Genomic DNA, 20,549 nt, shown 5'->3' on the forward strand with positions numbered 1-20,549 from the left:
CCCCTTCTTGTAGTATTCTTTAAAACAACACACTCAACTTAATTAAGTTTTAATAATAAACACCAAACATAACTTACTACTTACCTGAATTATAGTAATCTGTTTAGTGACCCGTGATTAGATTTTATCCAGGTCGTTAAACTAACTAATATTGACCCGTATTTCAATTTTTACCCGAATTCAGATTAAAACCTAACCCGACTAACCTGATCTGAAACTTACCCGAAAAATATCATATTTAAATTCTGGCTCATATGGACCTAACAGTTTAGCATGACTCAAGTTTAATTTATAATTAGACCTAGCCCAACTCGACCCGATTTGACCTCACCTTTATCGACCGAGCCTAAGAATGGCCTCACCTTTATGCGGATAGAGTAACTCGAGTTTTGTTAAACTGTATCAAAAACCGAGGGAATGCACAAACACAAATACCACTAAATCACTGAGTAGTAATAGACCACTACCAGGTATGTTAATCTTTCAGTTCCTTTAGCTAACTTAATTTTAATTCCGCAAAAAGTTTGGCTAAATTCTCATACTACAATTCAACCCCCCCTTCTTGTAGTATTCTTTAAAACAACACACTCAACTTAATTAAGTTTTAATAATAAACACCAAACATAACTTACTACTTACCTGAATTATAGTAATCTGTTTAGTGACCCGTGATTAGATTTTATCCAGGTCGTTAAACTAACTAATATTGACCCGTATTTCAATTTTTACCCGAATTCAGATTAAAACCTAACCCGACTAACCTGATCTGAAACTTACCCGAAAAATATCATATTTAAATTCTGGCTCATATGGACCTAACAGTTTAGCATGACTCAAGTTTAATTTATAATTAGACCTAGCCCAACTCGACCCGATTTGACCTCACCTTTATCGACCGAGCCTAAGAATGGCCTCACCTTTATGCGGATAGAGTAACTCGAGTTTTGTTAAACTGTATCAAAAACCGAGGGAATGCACAAACACAAATACCACTAAATCACTGAGTAGTAATAGACCACTACCAGGTATGTTAATCTTTCAGTTCCTTTAGCTAACTTAATTTTAATTCCGCAAAAAGTTTGGCTAAATTCTCATACTACAATTCAACCCCCCCTTCTTGTAGTATTCTTTAAAACAACACACTCAACTTAATTAAGTTTTAATAATAAACACCAAACATAACTTACTACTTACCTGAATTATAGTAATCTGTTTAGTGACCCGTGATTAGATTTTATCCAGGTCGTTAAACTAACTAATATTGACCCGTATTTCAATTTTTACCCGAATTCAGATTAAAACCTAACCCGACTAACCTGATCTGAAACTTACCCGAAAAATATCATATTTAAATTCTGGCTCATATGGACCTAACAGTTTAGCATGACTCAAGTTTAATTTATAATTAGACCTAGCCCAACTCGACCCGATTTGACCTCACCTTTATCGACCGAGCCTAAGAATGGCCTCACCTTTATGCGGATAGAGTAACTCGAGTTTTGTTAAACTGTATCAAAAACCGAGGGAATGCACAAACACAAATACCACTAAATCACTGAGTAGTAATAGACCACTACCAGGTATGTTAATCTTTCAGTTCCTTTAGCTAACTTAATTTTAATTCCGCAAAAAGTTTGGCTAAATTCTCATACTACAATTCAACCCCCCCTTCTTGTAGTATTCTTTAAAACAACACACTCAACTTAATTAAGTTTTAATAATAAACACCAAACATAACTTACTACTTACCTGAATTATAGTAATCTGTTTAGTGACCCGTGATTAGATTTTATCCAGGTCGTTAAACTAACTAATATTGACCCGTATTTCAATTTTTACCCGAATTCAGATTAAAAACCTAACCCGACTAACCTGATCTGAAACTTACCCGAAAAATATCATATTTAAATTCTGGCTCATATGGACCTAACAGTTTAGCATGACTCAAGTTTAATTTATAATTAGACCTAGCCCAACTCGACCCGATTTGACCTCACCTTTATCGACCGAGCCTAAGAATGGCCTCACCTTTATGCGGATAGAGTAACTCGAGTTTTGTTAAACTGTATCAAAAACCGAGGGAATGCACAAACACAAATACCACTAAATCACTGAGTAGTAATAGACCACTACCAGGTATGTTAATCTTTCAGTTCCTTTAGCTAACTTAATTTTAATTCCGCAAAAAGTTTGGCTAAATTCTCATACTACAATTCAACCCCCCCTTCTTGTAGTATTCTTTAAAACAACACACTCAACTTAATTAAGTTTTAATAATAAACACCAAACATAACTTACTACTTACCTGAATTATAGTAATCTGTTTAGTGACCCGTGATTAGATTTTATCCAGGTCGTTAAACTAACTAATATTGACCCGTATTTCAATTTTTACCCGAATTCAGATTAAAACCTAACCCGACTAACCTGATCTGAAACTTACCCGAAAAATATCATATTTAAATTCTGGCTCATATGGACCTAACAGTTTAGCATGACTCAAGTTTAATTTATAATTTGACCTAGCCCAACTCGACCCGATTTGACCTCACCTTTATCGACCGAGCCTAAGAATGGCCTCACCTTTATGCGGATAGAGTAACTCGAGTTTTGTTAAACTGTATCAAAAACCGAGGGAATGCACAAACACAAATACCACTAAATCACTGAGTAGTAATAGACCACTACCAGGTATGTTAATCTTTCAGTTCCTTTAGCTAACTTAATTTTAATTCCGCAAAAAGTTTGGCTAAATTCTCATACTACAATTCAACCCCCCCTTCTTGTAGTATTCTTTAAAACAACACACTCAACTTAATTAAGTTTTAATAATAAACACCAAACATAACTTACTACTTACCTGAATTATAGTAATCTGTTTAGTGACCCGTGATTAGATTTTATCCAGGTCGTTAAACTAACTAATATTGACCCGTATTTCAATTTTTACCCGAATTCAGATTAAAACCTAACCCGACTAACCTGATCTGAAACTTACCCGAAAAATATCATATTTAAATTCTGGCTCATATGGACCTAACAGTTTAGCATGACTCAAGTTTAATTTATAATTAGACCTAGCCCAACTCGACCCGATTTGACCTCACCTTTATCGACCGAGCCTAAGAATGGCCTCACCTTTATGCGGATAGAGTAACTCGAGTTTTGTTAAACTGTATCAAAAACCGAGGGAATGCACAAACACAAATACCACTAAATCACTGAGTAGTAATAGACCACTACCAGGTATGTTAATCTTTCAGTTCCTTTAGCTAACTTAATTTTAATTCCGCAAAAAGTTTGGCTAAATTCTCATACTACAATTCAACCCCCCCTTCTTGTAGTATTCTTTAAAACAACACACTCAACTTAATTAAGTTTTAATAATAAACACCAAACATAACTTACTACTTACCTGAATTATAGTAATCTGTTTAGTGACCCGTGATTAGATTTTATCCAGGTCGTTAAACTAACTAATATTGACCCGTATTTCAATTTTTACCCGAATTCAGATTAAAACCTAACCCGACTAACCTGATCTGAAACTTACCCGAAAAATATCATATTTAAATTCTGGCTCATATGGACCTAACAGTTTAGCATGACTCAAGTTTAATTTATAATTAGACCTAGCCCAACTCGACCCGATTTGACCTCACCTTTATCGACCGAGCCTAAGAATGGCCTCACCTTTATGCGGATAGAGTAACTCGAGTTTTGTTAAACTGTATCAAAAACCGAGGGAATGCACAAACACAAATACCACTAAATCACTGAGTAGTAATAGACCACTACCAGGTATGGGCTCGTTGGGCCTATATCGGGGCAAAAATGTAATTTCACGTATTATTTACCCCATGCTGTAACAATGTAGTCTCTCTCCTCCCAATTACAGTATTCAACACTATTAGAACAGTATACAAATTCAAAATAACAGTATGCAAACCAATAATAACAACATAGAAATTAATAATAACTGAGCACCGACAAACAAGTACCGTCGTCAATTTCGACCAAACTCAGTCATTTTTCAGCGTAGAACTCACCATTTTTAATGGCAAGAGCCATAAGTTTATGTCTCTCGTATTTGGGTTATGTTTTTTGGGTGGTTTTCAGTGATTTTTTCCGGAGGTAATTGCGTGTTTTTGGATTTCGACCAAAGTAGTAGCTACAATTCACCTGATAAAGAAGACGTCAGCTTTTATGGGAGAACTAAACCTCTTGACAGACCGCCTCTTCTTATTACAATTGACAGGATGCGAAGCTAGATATACTCGGATTTTCTGCAATAGAGTTAAGCGGTTTTCCGGCCTTCACAAAACCTTTGGAGCGATTTTAATGTTTTTTAGCGGGTTCTGGCTTTTACCCCCCTACTATCACTTTTACTTATTTTAATTCTTTTATAATGTTTATGGCTTTGTTATTCTTGTATCCAATTTCTTTAACTTTGATCTTGTTGTATACTCATTGACAAGCTTCGAAAATGACGAGGAATGATTTAGTAGCAACCTTGAAGGTCTGTCACATTCCTCGACAACTCCATCGTTTAAGACGATCACTTGATCACTATTGATTACAGAAGTAATCCGATGTGCAACTACAATTAATGTTGAATCAGAGAAGTGTTCTTTCAAGGTTTGCTGGATGAGATTATCAGTTGCAGTATCCACTGAAGCAGTTGCTTCATCAAGCACCAACACTTTGCTTCGCTTAAGGAGTACACGCCCAAGACATATAAGTTGTCTTTGGCCAACACTCCAGTTTTCTCCATTCTCACTTACTGATATCAACATCAACTATAAAATCAATTAAGGAAAAAAAAAATGAAAGAAAAAGCGGTCAAGTTAAGCAATATGTACCAGTTGAATCAAGCTTCGATTCCCTGTTTCTAACTTCATCTCCGAGCTGACACTTATCAAGGGCCTAACACAAAGAAAAATCATGATAGATCAGTGTGCTCATTTTATATGAGCGTGCATATGTAACACAGAAATTAAGTATACCTCCCAGATGTGCTCATCTTTATACTCTTCTAGTGGGTCTAAGTTGCTTCGAAGAGTTCCTTGAAACATAGTAGGGTCTTGGGGGATTATGCTTAATCTAGACCGTAAATCATGCAATCCAATGGACGAAATGTCAATTTCATCAATAACTATCTTCCCAGCCTCAGGTTCTACAATGCGGAAGAGAGCCTGTATCAGGGTTGATTTGCCGCAACCTGTTCTGCCTACGATCCCAGTCGTCTTTCCTCCTTGGAAAGTGCATGTTAGTCCTCGCAGTACAAGTGGCAATTGTGGAGCATAACGAACCTGTTATATATACATATACCGTGCGTGTCAAACTGTCAATGTGAATATATCATCATTTGTCTTTGAGAATACATGAGGGTGAAAAGTACCTGAAGATCTTCAACATGAATCTCTCCACAAGACGGCCAAGATTGGTCAGGCCTATTATTTTGTAAAACGAGAGAGGCCTCACTTGTAATGCTTGTATACTGAAGGATTCTCTCAACTGAAATCATCGAACTCTCCATTGTAGAAAAATTTGAGATTACACGATTTTGTAGCTCATTCAGATTGAGTGCATATGCCACAGCTAAACCAGCAATGACTTGAATCAGAAGAGAAAGGAAAACAGATAGAATCAGTCAGACTTGCATATAGAATATAGAAACACGAATAATGCAAAGAATCAATAAGACTGCATACTTGGATCTATTGATCCCACAGGAATATAGATCAAGAAAATTAGAGTGCAAGCAAAGATAAGCGAAGACAACATGTCTAGGCGGAAGTTAAGCCATTGGGTTGAAGCAGCATTGTAGAAAGTTGGCCTCGCAGAATCATTAATTAGACTTGTGCTCGTTTCACAGAATCTAGACTCTCGACCAAAGCTCCTGATAACAGCAACTCCAGATATACTCTCAGAGAAATGCTGAATAACTGGAGCTTTATTTACTCCAACCAACCGGGATAGTTCTCTTGCTGAAGTTATATAAAATTTCTGAAGAAGAAAATTTAAAAGATAAAATAAGGTGATGAAAGAATGGAGTAGTGATTTAATTGTTTAAGCCATTGTATTCACCTGGTACCACAGAGAGACAGCAATAACTGGTATGAAAATCATGTAAACCTGCCATACAACCAGTGACATTACCCCAATAACCGCCAAAAGTGAGATCAATGAGAACGCAAAGCCACCAACTCTATTTGGGGTACCCGTATCCAAAGAGGCTTGATCTGTTGACACCTGAAACAAGTACTTGTATTACATGACTGAATAAACGATTTTATTTTTGTATAGGTAAATCATGTACTAGTGTATAATTGTCTGCCACAAAATATTACCCCATGGCATGCAAAGACACTTGAAGCCAGGTTTCAATGCAAATATCTCACATTAAACAAGTGGCCCAGGAATAATATTAGAAATCATACCCTGCTTAAAATTCTCCCACTGGGGGTTGCATCAAAAAAAGACATTGGAGCGCGAAATAGTGAGGAATGCATCTTGTAGAAGAGTGAAGATGCCGTCTTGTACCCAGCTAACACATGAAGCCATGATCTCACTAGGATACAAAAAACAACATCCAACCCCCAATGCAACGTACACAATCAGTCTAGTATAGCCATCAGCAACATGTTTGGCATCTTGAGTTGCCCAAGCCATCCAATAATTACTTGAGATTTGGAGAAGCTGGAAAAGAATTTGAGACACTAATATGATGGGAACTAAACCTCCACTGTATGCTGTTGTGATAAACTTCCAGTACAAGTGTGCTTTAACTCTTCCTTTCTCTCTCTCTTCTTCTTGCACGAGTTGTCCTTTTAGTTCTTCATCAGCATCACTATCATCAGTCTCCTCTTTCGGTGCTTTTTCATCAGTGTCATCCTCAATGACACTAGCTATGTTTGACCAAGTCCCTATTGAATCAAGTGTAGTAGATAAGGCTTGTTCATGAGCTGCCACAAGTTCCCTTAGATCTGTGCCTGAATTTAGAATATCCTTGTAAGTTCCAGCTTGCTGTATACTCCCTTCTTTCATGACCTTTTAGACAAGGCATTCATTAGAACATTGGTCAATTGTTAAATTACATACTTGCAATATAAATGTGACATACATTACTGTTTTCGATGTTCAAAACTCACCAGAATCATATCAGCAGCACGTAAGAACTCCACTTGGTGGGTGACATACTTTACTATTTTCGATTCTAAGAGCTCTAGAATGCAGTCCTGTACCAAAGGTGTAATGAAATAACTAACTAAATTAATAAAAGTATACACTACATTTCAGTAACTATCAGAAAACTCTTCAATATTGGTAGTGAGATGCAATCATTATTTAACATTCAAGATATAGACATTCAGACGGGCCAGGCACAGACACATAAATATATTAGTGGCCTCATATCAAAAGACTCATAGTATTACCTTAAAGAGATGAGTTCCAGTGTGAGCATCAACTGCACTGAACGGATCATCTAAAAGATAAATGTCAGCATCATGGTATATTGCTCGTGCAATTTGTATCCTTTGCTTCTGTCCACCACTCAAATTAATACCTCTCTCACCAATGACTGTTTGATCTCCAAAGGGCAAGACCTCGAGATCCTTTCTCAAGGAGCATGCCTTTAGGACCCTGTTGTATTTCTCTACATGCATTTCTTTGCCAAACAAGATATTATCGACTATACTTCCACTTGTATCCAAGCACTTTGAGGAACATAAGCAGTGGACCCCCCTAGGCTTAAGACACCAGAGACCTTTGGCACTTCCCCAAGTATGCATGATAGCAAGGTTGATTTACCAGAACCAACCGTACCACAAATTGCTATCCTCATTCCTTGCTCAACTTTGATGTTGATATCCTTCAATGTAGGATGTGGAGCTAAGTGATCCCAGGTAAAATTTCCTCCACTAATCTCGACAGCTACCTGATTATCAATCCTAGATGCAAGAAGCTTCACCACAGCATCAACACTTAACTCATTAAGGGAGAGGAATGAAGCAATTCTCAATAAAGAAACTCTTGTTTGAGTTATAGTAGAGATTAGGTTTGGTAGCTCTATGATGGCACTTTGAAGCATTTTGAATGTTGCAATAGCAGACAAGACCTTCCCAGATTCTAGAGGGACACCGATGAGCATGCAAGTGCTGAAAGTGATCACAGACACAAATGTTGGGGAAATCCAGAATACAGAAACCGTTAATGCCAAAGAACTAACAGCCTTTTTCAACCATTCATTCTCAACATTTCTCAAGTCATAAATTTTGGATAAGAAATTCATATCCCAAGCTTGAAGCTTCAGAATTCTCATGTTCTTTAGTATCTCAGCTGTAACCTTCATTCTTTGGTCCCTGGATTGCATTAAACTTTTGTAATACTTACTGAACAACTTAGAAACAGGATAGTATGCCAGCATCACAAGCACGGTTGCAACAAATGCCGCAATTGAGGCAAGCCCAAGAGTTGTATACAAGATTGATAAGGCCAATGCAAGTTGCAACATGATCAACAATGGATCGTGTATGTAGGCACCAAAGTGGCCAACTCTTTCTGCATCAACTGACATTATATTAATCATCTCACCAGTTGTGCGGCCTTCTTCATTTGATGTGCAGGAGAGTGTCAAGGCCTTGCTATAGATGCTCTGAATAAGGGCAGCTCTTGTCCTGAGTGTAACTATCGCAACCTTATCTGGACCATCAACTCTATTGTCTGGACCATCTGAAGCTAAAAGGGACTGCTGAAGGCCACCCTCATCGCCAATAGAATTCGAATTCCAGCAAAAGAAAAACAAAAACAAAACTCCTACACATTGTATAGGATATCCAACACTAACACAACAAAGTTAACATATCGGAGTTGTGTTACAAGGCAATAAATAGAAACAACAAGGTTAAACCCCCACCAAATTGTGACAAGTAAGGGAAACTCTAAGATAGTTTTGTTACATTGCAAGTAAATGACCACAAGAAACCAAGCAAGTGCCCTTACCGTGAAGTCGAAAAGGATCAACCTCACCCTAGCAACATGGTCGTGATCAGTATTGAAGTAATAATAATGCAAGCAGAACAACACAATGACTAGGTTGTACCCAAAAAGAGCTACAGAAGACCATAATAAGTAAACTCTCTTGTCCTTGTTCTTGTCTTCCGGGTGACGGTTGATAATGATATGACCACTTTTTACCACGTTGCACACCCATGATACTAGTAGACCAATCAATAAGAATGAATGCGCAAAAATCGAACATTGTCGCTAAAACATGGGACTTTGGAATTGGAACAAATTCATGTCAAACTCCATGTTTAGCTATTAGTCTTACAATTACAAAGGAGTTGAGATGAGAAAGAAATTGAAAATGAACATGGACTTTTCGAACAAAAAGGGAAAACTATATATTCTTAAGTGATTGTTGTTATTTTTCTTCATTATGCATTTAACTCTAATAACAGCGTTATTCATTTGAGTTATACGCATAATCAAGCAATAATAACAACAATCAACTATGATTTACCAAAAACGTTTATAGTAATAAATTAATTACCGTGATTTGATTTTATTGACTTCAAAATTTTAGAAATTTAATTTTGTTTTCTTAACTCTATCTTTTTTACTTTACTGTTAGCATAAGGCTTTTAACTTTTTGGGAAATTCTACCGTATAACCCGCTACTTTTGGAAATTCTACAATGTGTCCATACTTTTTGAGCCTTTAATATAGTAACCTGCAGGTTTATTTAGTAACTATATACTCCCTCCCTCCTCAAGTGATAGTCCCTTATGACCTATTTTTAGTCCTAAATTGATAGTGCCATTTGCTTTTTCAAAGTATTATTAATATCAATTTTTGATCAAAATTGAAAATTCCCTTCAATTGTAATATATTTGTGCAAATTTAACTTTTTCATATAAATTTTGTTTTTCAATGTACTTTTATTACTTTCTCCCTCCATTATTTTACATACCCAATGTAAATTTATCTTTTCAATGTAAGGGTCTGTTTACATTTACTTAATTTCAGTTCAGTTCAGTTCAGCTCCTAATTTCCTTCTCTTATAAAATGTTCAGTTCAGCTCCAATCAGTTCAACTTCTAATTTCCTTCTCTCATAGAATATTCATTTCAGCCCAGTTCAGTTAAGCTCCAATCAGTTCAGTTCAGTTCAGTTCAGTAAATGTAAACAAGTCCTAATTTTATTACATTTATTTAAGTTTCTTAATTCCCGTGATTTTTGCCCATAAGGGACTATCATTTGGGGACGGAGGGAGTAGTAACCTTGCCGTTCATCCCACTGTTAATAAATTCCGTTAGTGTGGCCCACTCTCCAATTTTTAATATTTTTATTGATTTTTACGCGTTGTAAATTGTTGCGTTAAAGTCTAAAGGGTCCAAATTTAGCTTAGATTTGCCAAAAAAAAACAAACATAAATACCTCGTTTTACATATTAAAATGTAAACACGCAAATCGAGATTTTTTTAATACGCAAAACGAGGTATTTACGTTTCATATTTGCCGAATCTAAGCTCAATTTGGACCCTTTAGAACCGAAATAACCCCAAAACCTTTAACGGAACGTTTACCAACTCGCAAATCGATTAAAAAAATATTAAGAATTTGGGACTCACTAACAGAATTTGTTAATGGTGGGATAAGGACAAAGTTATTGTATAGTTACTAAATGAACTTGCGGGTTACTATATAGAAATTTTAAAAAGTAAGGGTACGACGTAGAAATTCTAAAAATAGTGGGTTATATTGTAGAATATCCCTAACTTTTCTTTATTTACAACATAATATTAATATGGCTGTAAATTATGGGCCTTGGACGGGCGTCTCACTATCAATCAATCGATAACTATATACTAAGGGGTCGTTTGGTTCGCGCGGGGGAATCGGAATGGAATGAACAAAGGGAATGTAGGAGAATGGAATGAAACCCTTTCCAAGTACCGTGTTGTTTGGTTTTCAATAAACAAAGGGAATCACCACCACCACCACACATCCCCTTTCTTCACTTTTCCAGCCACCAGGAGCCACCCCACCGCCCAACCACAACGTCGACGGAAATCGGCAGCCCTGGGCGCACCTCCCCCACCCCTCGCAGCCCCTAACCTCCCCGGAAAAAACTTCCACCACCATGAAAAAACCCTAGAAAACACCATCCCTCCCCTTAAAAACGTCGGCCGACCTTCCCCCGCCCTCGAAACCCTAGCCGCTAGGGTTTCGAGGGTGGGGGGAAGGTCGGCCGGCGTTTTTAAGGGGAGGGATGGTGTTTTCTAGGGTTTTTGCGTGGTGGTGGAAGTTTTTCCGGGGAGGGGAGGTTTTTTCGAGGGGAGAGGTGGGGGAGGTGCGCGGGCTCCGGCGAGTTGTGGGGGAAGTGCGGCGAGTCCGGCGGTGGGGACTAGGTCCGTGGCGAGGTGGTTGGGCTAGTTCCGGCAAGTACAATGGTGGTGGGTATGGTGGCTAGGGAAAGGGAATGGGAAAGTCTAGGGGGGTGGGGAATCAATGTAGACTAAAAATGGGTGAACTCAAAAATAAAAATGGGTAAAGGGAATAAAAAAAGTGACAAACAAACAACAACAAAGGGAATGATATCAGTTCATTCCGATTCCCTTTGATTATTAACCCCAACCAAACGGGCCCTAAAAGACACATAAAAAATGATCATGTCATCTTCTGGTGTTTCCTTAGTATTTTTTTAAAAAATTAATAGAGAATATACACAAAATCCTATCAAAAAAAAAACGCAAGATATTAAAATTGTAAAATAATATATTTACCAACTTAGGGCCTGTTCACATTTACTTAATTTCAGTTCAGTTCAGCTCTTAATTTCCCTCTCTCATAAAATATTCATTTCAGCTCAATTCAGTTCAGTTCAGTTCCAATCAATTCAGTTCAGTTCAGTTCAGTTCCATTCAGTCCAGTTCAGCTCCAATCAGTCCAGTTCAGTTTAGCTCAGTTCAGTTCAGCTCAGTTCAGTTCAGTAAATGTGAACAGGCCCTTAGGAATCTAATCATAACTTTTTTTTAAGAGAATATTTAACCATAACTTTATATAAATTCCTATACAAGTAATTACTTTTTAATGTTTTCTTCCACCAAAAAAAAAAAAAAAAAAAAACTTTTTAATGTATAATAAATATTTATAGTAAAAAAAATCATGTATAATATATATATATATAATATATAATATATATATACATATATATATATATATAATATATATACATATATATATATACATATATATATATATATACATATATATATATATATATATATATATACACACACACACACATATATAAATATATATATATATATATATATATATATATATATATATATATATATATATATATATATATATATATATATATATATATATATATATATATAACCTAACAGAGTTGGTAAATGAAAAATCATCAAATGTGAACTAAAGAAAATAAAAATAATTATGCCATCAGGTTCAAAATAGAAGAAAGCTTGAATAAATAATATAAAATAATATTTTAAATTGCTTGATTTGGGATAAAATAAGAAATATATTTTGGACCAAATTATTTTTTATACGTAGTATTTAAATATAGTTTTAAATTAAGACTCCTTAACAAAGAGTGAAAAATCAGTATATGCTAGTGTAGGGAATATTTCAAGCATTATCCCAAACTTGAACCCCACTGTGATCATACACTAAAGTACGGTGGCGTCCAAAGGGAAGGAAGCTAGAGCAAAAGAGTCGCCAACAAGTTTTAGGAACTTGTAAACCGTTCACGAGGTGAAAGTTACACCCCTTAACGATCCAAGAGATCGTTAACTCCATAAGGTCTTGAACCAAATAAGGGCTCGGGGATGAAGGTACAAATCCAACCTAAAAGAGATTGAACCTGCCCTAATAATAGGCCTCTACTTTATTCTGATCGTATTCATGGTGCGCTTTTTAATTAACATGCAATCAATAGGATTAACCCTAAACCTGTTTATCTATGTTGGTTGAATTTAATGCACAAATAAACTATTATTGGCGATCACTTGAAATTATAATCAAATTAACCCTAAACAAGATTATTAATTATCTCATTAAGCGTGATTACAAATACCAATTCCCTTTAAACATGCATAAAAGGCGTGATCAATCAATAAAAATAAATATCATCAAGCAACATAATAATAATAAATAATCATGATCATCATAAAATTATAATCATCATCAAGATAATAATAATCATAAAAATAATCGTCATAATAATAATCGGCATATTAAAATAATTATCATCAAAATAATAATAATAATAATATTCATAATCATTATAAATTATTATAATCATAATCATGTTCATGTTAATATTAAAGCATAAAATCCTAGGCATGATACTAATAAGATTAATAACAAACCCTAGCATGTCACTAAGCAATAAAAATCAAATCTTTAACCCTAACATGATACCAACAATCATAAATATTAGGAAGAACATAGGAAGCATCGTAACAATCATATTTAGTATTAAAATTACCCTAGACATGATACTAGGAATATCATAATAACAATTTAAACATGATCATAACATCAATTAAAAATCATTAAAGTACTTACTTTGATGTCTCGTACCTCTTTCTAATAACAAAATACACACGTTAGTAACTTCAAGGAAAATAATAAACAACAATTAAATTAAATAATTGAAAGAGAGATTTGGGACCAAACCCTCAGAAATTAAACCTTTCACGTCTAGGGCAAAGGCAACTTCGAATATGGCTAGGTGTTTCTAGATCTTGCGAATGCGGAATTTTGTATGTAAAAGCAAGTTTTAGAAGAGAGAGAAAGAGAGATGAATGAATTTAAGAGAATGAGAATTGGTTGTAGGTGGATATAATTTAAAAGCTGGTTGTTGATGACAATTGGTGAATGAAAACGGAGTTTTTAATACGTTATGTATAGAGAAATTAGCCAAAAAGATAAAATATCAAAACAGAGCACTTGGCGCACCTAAAACAGAGCTGGCGCCAACCATGGCTAATTGGCGCCAGACGCCAACATTAGTGCCAGGCGCCAGGCCTAGATCCAGGTGCCAATGCCTAATGTCAGGCGCCAGGCCTGTTTTTGACGCGTTTTCAAAAATCAGATAAGTTTTGTCGTTCAGGAGGATAAAATCGTATATTTTCCTCAAAAATGCTCTTTGATTTTAATTAAAACTCTGAAAAGTCAACAAAAAGTCAATTTATCAATGCTAATTGAATTAGGAATGAAAAGAACTTTCTAGAAGAATGTAGAAGACTAAAACCATTCCCAATTGCATTAGGAATGATAAATCATATTAAGCCCTCCTCTAGATCATTGGGCCGTATATAAGGCTCAAACCGGGCTCAGCTTAGTAAATTGGCCATAACTTCCTCAATATTCATCGGAATTGGGCTTATAATATATCGTTGGAAAGTCTTGGCAAGCCCCATCCAACTACACTATTATTGGACCCATATCATGGACCAAACAAACTGGATTGACTTTTTTCTTAATAAAGTTTTCAAAAACAGAGAGGAGAGAAAATAAATAAAACTATCCGCAACACTAGACTTTCCACACTTTCGCTTCATTCGATTATGATTCGACGTGAAAGGTACTCATCACTGGATTTGGTTTTGGGGAGACACAAATGGGTGTCTACAGCTAGTTATCTTTTTATTTATACTCCTTACACTTTGGCAATAACTCAATTTCCTTATATTTTGAGTCACACTTTGACCAAAATTTCTTATGAATACATAGCTAGAAACATATCTGTTGTGTGGGATATTGATTGACCCTTATGACATATACTATCAGAATATTATACTATCCATTTCTGAAAGTTCGATTCACGTACTATTCATGTAGTTTTAATTAAATAATTTAGGGTCTGTTCACATTTACTTAATTTCAGTTCTGTTCAGTTTAACTCTAATCAGTTCAGTTCAGTTCAATTCAAATTTTAATTTTCTTCTCTCATAAATATTCATTTCAGCTCACTTCAGCTCAGCTCCAATCAGTTCAGTTCAGCTCCAATCAGTTTAGTTCAGTTCAGCTCAGTTCAGTAAATGTGAACAAGCCCTTATACCACATTTTATGATTTATATTATCAAAATAAATTAACAAATGAATTAGATTCCCTTTATGATAAAATTTTCAATTATCAACTTTTTAAAAAATTTACTTATAGACGGCCGAAGTTTTTAATGGTAAAAAATGTTCATTGGGGACCGTGCAAATACAAAATGAGTCAAACTTTCAGAAACAGAGGGAGTATTATTAGGATATATATTTAGGAAATATCATATATTTAGGAGAATAATTATTTGTTATGATATCTTTTCTATTTCCTTATCTTCTCTAGTTTCCATGTTTGTCTAGGACTAGGATTCTAGAGAGCTTTGTATTATATATTTCGACAGTAACCTTCAATGAAAGTCAAGCTATTTTCTGCCTAATTCTATCTAATTCTACAAGTATTTATCTAATACTTCGTATTGCTTTCAAATACAATTGAATTAAAATATAATTGATTAAATACAAATTTAGGATATTGTGTAGAATCAAATGCTGCAAATTTAGTGTGATGGAAGGACAAATTTTTTTTAGAATACACACACAATGCGATGATCAAGCAAGATAAGGTTAAATCTCTTTATACTGTCTACTATATAGGGAGTATGAAACTTCTATAGGAGCCTAGCAATACTTTTTTTTTTTTTTTTTTGAAGGAAATGAGCCTAGCAATACTATATATGTGTAACAACTAACAAATCATTTTATTATTTAGGCAAGTATGGATTACCTTATATAGTTATATCTTATAAAGTAGCTTGTATAAAAGAGCTTTTACGGAATGGTAATCAATCAAGGTATTTTTTAACTCCTTACCAAAAAAAAAAAAAAATAAATAAATAAATAAAATAAAATAAAAATGTGATATAGTAATCAATCAAGACATTATCTTTTTTGTTCCATCCTAAAAATAACTTTTCGTGATATGGTAATTAATCAAGGCATTATCTTTGTTTCTGTCTGGATCCGATAACCCGAGAACCCGAGCCTGAGATCCTGATACTCCTATCGGCAAGCTGAAAACCTACACAATGAGCATAAGTTAGCTAACCCCGGGGTGTTTCGGGGATAACCACTCCGATGATAAAGTTAGAATGTGTTTAAGAGAAGGTAAGTAAGAGAGAGAAAGTAGAGAGAGAGAGAGAGAGAGAGTAATTAATGCTTACCATTTAATGAAGCTTAACCTACTATTTATAATAAATTTCGTGACAGGTGGCTATAAGACATGCAAGACTTTTCTCGCCAAGTGTCAATGAAAAGACTGCCACGTGCCAAGTATTGAAGGGCCCACATGGCCGATATGTCTGCTTTTTGGAGCATATCAGCCCTTATCTGGCCGATATGTCTGCTTTTTAGAGCATATCAGCCATCGTCATATATCATCCCATACAACTAGCCCCCCAAGTGAGGACGTTAGATTATTGATCGACGTTCTCACTTTCGGATAATAAATATTTTTTATGTCATGCTATGTTTAGGCTTTCTTTTTATATCAGAAAAATGTGTTATTAATCTATTTGGTTCAATACTATGTTTCTTGCACTCTGTTAAACATATTTATTATAATATCTATTGTAATTTTCGTGGGTGTTTTAGACCTTGTGTACCGATAGGACACCAGGTCTACGAGCGAAAAATTTCATTTTCCCCCCAAGTGACCTTGTGTACCGATAGGACACAAGGTCAGCTGAATAAAAGAACTGGGAGCGAAAAACTTCGTTTTCCCCCCAAGTGACCTTGTGTACCGATAGGACACAAGGTTAGCTTAATAAAAGAACTAGGAGCGAAAAACTCCGTTTTCCCCCCAAGTGACCTTGTGTACCGATAGGACACAAGGTCGGCTTAATAAAAGAACTGGGAGCGAAAAACTCAGTTTTCCCCCCAAGTGACCTTGTGTACCGATAGGACACAAGGTCAGCTTAATAAAAGAACTTCTAAAACGCAGTCGTTTAGGAGATGAATCGTTTGCTAGGTGTTAAGCGGGAAACATGCTTTGGGGGAGGACACGTGTTGTTAATCTATCGGTTTGCATTTAAATTTTACACATTGTCCTAGCCATTGGATTTCTGACTCAACCGTCACATCAGTTTCTTCCCTTTTTACAAATTTTTTGTTTTACTTTTCACATCCCATTTTTTTAAAAAGCGAAAAGTCGGTTAAAAACTGAGATTTCAGAGAAAAGGGTTTCTATCTTCACTTCCGTCGCTGCCATAGCAAGCCACTGCCTATTTGTCAGCTCGTTATACAGAAGTACAATTGAAGTTCTGCTCTCTTGGCGAATAGCTTTAAGGTATTTACAGAATTTAATTATATTTTTTTGTTAAAAAAGGATTTGCATGCTTCATAATTCGATTTTTTATCCCCCCCTTTTTTTAAAAAATTTCAAGTTAAGATATTAGATGTCCAATAGTAGTATTGAGGAAGAACTTCCTTCCCTTAGCACTATTAGGCATCGTCTTATTAGACAATCGTTGGGGAAAGACCTCGACCGTTCTGGAGGGACTGCTTCTTCCCTTTCTGACAATACTGACAATCCGTTTCAGCCGTTATCCCCAGAAGAACAAAAGAAAGCTTTTTATCGTCACAAACTACTAGCCGCCGACTGTGAGAAGGCTACTCGCCCTGTTAATCCCTGTATTCCGGAAGGCACTAAAATTCTTGATATAGAACCAGTTAATGTCCGTTATCATCTGAGGAGCTTTGACAACACACGGTTCGACCAATACGGCTCTAACGTCGGGAATATTGGTGTAAATACCACATCCATGCCGAGAATGAAGCAAACAAGTTATCAGCCCGAGGTTGCGGCCAAGGAAGCTGCAGAATCAAGTAAAAAACCTGGGCAAGGCCAAGTGGTAAGTCCTAGCTCTTCCGATTCCGACAAAGAAGCGCGTCCTCCACCTCATCCTGAAGATCAATCATCTCCCGTTCATGAATCCGCAGTAAATTCAGTTCTTGGGGATGAGGATGATGACAACTCCCATGATGAGAGTAGGGACAACGTTGTTGACTTAACAGCGAAGGTAATTCAAGAGGAGAGATTGGATGAAGAGTACAACTCTGAGACCGATGACAATGATTTTCGGCAGCCTCTTGTTTTTTCAAGGAGCAGTAAAGTAGGAAAAGCTATAATAAGTGATAAATTCAGAAAAACTGCAATAGAAAAAGATTACTGCCGTCGCGCTAAGCGATTTTATAACCTTCCTAATGGTTATGACCTTTTTCTTCCGGCCGCGTGATCTTCTGTACTAGATTGTCCTGCTGGTCATGTTGCTGTTTACGCTAAGCATTTTGATTTTGGTTTACGGTTTCCCCTTCATCCGTTTGTGGCAAAAATTTTAAAAGCTTGGAATGTCTGTTTAGTCCAGATAACCCCTCCCACAATTCGTGTCGTAATCGCTCTTGTGTGGGTTATGTTGTATAGGAATTTTCCCCTAACTCTTAATACTTTTCGGAAGCTGATGACCTTAAAAAGAGATGGTCAATTTGAGGGTTGGTGGTCTTTGTATACTGCTTCTAGGAAATACACCGTTCACCCTAACTTATCTAGTTGTAAAGGGTGGCAAGACAAGTTTTTCTTTTTATCTGTTCCCGATGATTATCCTATTCGGAGAACTTTTTACCGGCCACATCCTCGATTTGACACTATCCTGAGAGAGAACTTGGCCGTCATGAACTTAGAGCTGTCAATTATTTTGACATTATTGAATCCCAGGATGATGAAGGTAGATCTCGCCTTGCTCCAAAGGTGTGGGTTCCTAATGTGGGGTACATTCTCGGCAATGCCCCATTGTCACATGTCGGTCTGTGCTGGACTGACTGTTATGGTATTAACCCACTATTTGTAATTATTTTTAAGATTTTATTTTTCATTGTCTAATATCTATATCATACCAACTTATCATAACTTTAACCCCTATTTTTATATATATATTTTTTAACAGGTGTCGACAAGTTAGATAATAAGCAGCTTGGATTGTTAGCTGACAGGAAGAGAGTCATTCAGAGGTGTCCTAGAGCTCCCAGCTCCAGTTGCGACACACTTGCCTCGTATTGCAGCCGTGCCTCCCCAGTCAATCCCAAAAGAAAAGCTGAAAAGATGTCTGATGACCAATCAAAGAAGAGAAAGTTATCCACTTTGAGAAATCGCCGAGGCGGCAATGTCGGAGCTGTCAACACCAGAGTACCCGACATCCAAGTTGAGAAAAAATAGAGGGCAGACGACAACCAGACCAAACGCCCCCCTCCTTCTAGCGCCAAATTCTTTCTGTTTGGATGCGATAACCCGAGAACCCGAGCCTGAGATCCTGATACTCCTATCGGCAAGCTGAGAACACAATGAGCTGAAGTTAGCTAACCCCGGGGTGTTCTGGGGATAACCACTCCGATGATAAAGTTAGAATGTGTTTAAGAAAAGGTAAGTAAGAGAGAGAAAGTAGAGAGAGAGAGAGAGAGAGTAATTAATGCTTACCATTTAATGAAGCTTAACCTACTATTTATAATAAATTTCGTGACAGGTGGCTATAAGACATGGAAGGCTTTTCTCGCCAAGTGTCAATGAAAAGACTGCCACGTGCCAAGTATTGAAGGGCCCACATGGTCGATATGTCTGCTTTTTGGAGCATATCAGCCCTTATCTGGCCGATATGTCTGCTTTTTAGAGCATATCAACCCTCGCCATATATCATCCCATACAATCTTTTTGATTACTTCCTAAAAAGAATTTTCGTGCTATCGTAAATTGTAATCAATCAAGGCATTATCTTTTTAATTCCTTCTTAAAAAGAACTTCTGTGATATGGTAATCAATCAAGGCATTTTCTTTTTTATTCCTTCTTAAAAAGAACTTTCGTGGAAAGATATTCAATAAAACGTTATGTGAGGTTTTTTTTTTTTTAATTTTTTTGTTTTTATTTTTGATAAAAGTTCCAAATTAATATCTTCATCAAGACTCTTAAATTTAGTGTATATTGGGATAACTATATATTGGTTGAGGAAGTTGTCATTGATGTACAATAGCGGAAATCAATAATACTGTATTGGAAAATAAACGCACAAACTAATGAAGAATAGTTTATTAATGCCAAGTTATGCAATTATGGAGGAATCTATTAAATGGGTTGTAACAATATTGGAATTACGCGTTTCGTAATGAATACTGCATAACTTAATAAGACATCCTTATTATTATGGGTTATGTAAAACTGGGCATCATTAAATGGGCTACAAGGCAAGTTTATAATGGGTATCACTGTCTATTATTAATAGCATGTAAGCAGTGATTTTTTTACCTGCTACACTAGAAATAAATAAAAAAAATAGATCAATCGTAACATGACACCACATCATGTTATGAAAATGGCACCGTAAAAACATCCCCGCTACGCCTGTATAAATTACTTGCAAGTGGAATATTTTACAAGGTGGTAAACTAGATAGAGCTTTCATAAT

General features: G+C 36.0%; 1 pseudogene; it reads right to left on the reverse strand.

Annotated features, from left to right (window-relative positions):
• Positions 1-4,412: 4,412 nt before the first annotated feature.
• LOC110738178 lies at positions 4,413-8,857 on the reverse strand (annotated as a pseudogene).
• Between the last annotated feature and the right edge of the window lie 11,692 nt (positions 8,858-20,549).

Source organism: Chenopodium quinoa, unplaced genomic scaffold (genome assembly GCF_001683475.1).
Source record: "Chenopodium quinoa cultivar QQ74 unplaced genomic scaffold, ASM168347v1, whole genome shotgun sequence".
Lineage (NCBI taxonomy): Eukaryota > Viridiplantae > Streptophyta > Magnoliopsida > Caryophyllales > Amaranthaceae > Chenopodium > Chenopodium quinoa.